The sequence below is a fragment of the Crocodylus siamensis genome, chromosome 1 (assembly GCF_052110815.1).
Source record: "Crocodylus siamensis isolate JL-2025a chromosome 1, ASM5211081v1, whole genome shotgun sequence".
Lineage (NCBI taxonomy): Eukaryota > Metazoa > Chordata > Crocodylia > Crocodylidae > Crocodylus > Crocodylus siamensis.
In genome coordinates this window covers 369,347,049-369,348,805 of record NC_143395.1, presented here as the reverse complement: position 1 = coordinate 369,348,805, position 1,757 = coordinate 369,347,049, and positions in this window count along the sequence as shown.

Here is a 1,757-nt window from a genome sequence, read left to right as displayed (position 1 = left end):
GCTCCAGTACTTACACCATTTAGGGGCCAACTTAACTGAATAACTGGAGTTCAAGAAAATCTGATTTATTAGCAACAATTAGTGTATTCTCTCCCTGGTACTTACATTCTTGCTCTCTTTATCTCTATTTTATACATAGAAATAAAACCTGTTCCAGTAATAATGTGTGTGCTCTGCAAAGGAGTATAGTGCTTTAACAAAAGTGTATGTGATTTATGGAGACAACATTGTTATTAACTAATCATTATTAACTAGCAATTAGAGTTAGTTTATAGTCCCACCTGATCCTTACAGAGCTTTTCATCAATAGGCCTGAAGTACTTTACAAAATTAATATAATTATTTCTGTTTTACAGATGTGGAAACTGCAGCACAGAAAGGTAAAATGACTTGTCCCTTGTCACCCAGCAGGCTAGTGGAAGAGCCAAGATCTTCTGGGTTCCAGTCCACTCCTATGCTGTGAACAAGGCAAAAGGGAGCAACATGTAAAGCATGTGGATTAATTTTAAATTAACTTTGTTGATTTTATGTTACTTTGAATGGGACTGGCCCTGCATTTGTCTGAGTCTGCCTCCTACAAACTCCATCTACATTCACATACCTCCTTAGTATTTAGGAGGTTCTGCCCTCACAGCTGCTATTAGTGGATGATTGGGTTTTTCCATTAGGCAGATCACTTAATGTCTCTTCACTTTGAAAAAATATCTAAAAACTTTTTCCAAAATCATTTAAACCTTATTACCACTCTTTTATTTTCCCATCTGTTCATAAATTTGTTGAGGGGGTTTTGAATAAACAAGACTGTGATCGATGGGAAGCTGGGTGACAGCAACCATGAGCTGATCACCTTCACCATCCGCCGTAAAGCTGGCAAGTCAGTCAGCAACACAGAAGTCCTTGACTTCAGAAAAGCCGACTTTGACAAGCTCAAGAGGCTAGTCAGTCAGGCCCTCAGGGACCATGACCCCAGGGAGAGGGGAGTTCAAGAAGAGTGGTTGCTTCTCAAGGAAGCGATCCTCAGTGCACAAGCTAAATCTATTCCAACATGGAGGAAAGGCAGCAAGAAGGCACAGTAGCCCCCCTGGCTCTCCAGGGACCTAGCGGACCTCCTGTGACTAAAAAGGAAAGCCTACAAAGGATGGAGGACGGGATTCACCTCCAAGGAGGATTATTCTGCACTGGTCCGGTCCTGCAGGGAGCAAACCAGGAAAGCCAAGGCTGCAACTGAACTCCAACTAGCTTCAAGCATCAAGGACAACAAAAAGTCCTTTTTCAGATATGTGGGGAGCCGAAGGAAAAGCAAGGGCAACGTTGGACCCCTGCTAAACCAGATGGGGCAACTGACAACTGACGCCCAGGAAAAAGCCAACCTATTAAATAGGTACTTTGCGTCAGTCTTTCATCAGTCCCATGGGATGCCCATGCCTGCTATGGGACAGGGAAATCCGGGTGAGGGGGATCCCCTACCCTCCATAAATGCTGACCTCATGAAGGAACACCTTGAGAAGCTGGATACCTTCAAGTCAGCTGGCCCTGACAATCTGCACCCCAGGGTACTCAAGGAGCTGGCGAGCGTCATAGCCCAGCCCCTGGCATGGATCTTTGAAAACTCCTGGCACTCTGGTGTAGTGCCCGAAGACTGGAAGAAGGCCAATGTGGTACCTATCTTCAAGAAAGGGAGGAGAGTGGATCCGGCTAACTACAGGCCCATTAGCCTGACTTCTATCCTGGGGAAGATCCTAGAAAAGTTTATTAAG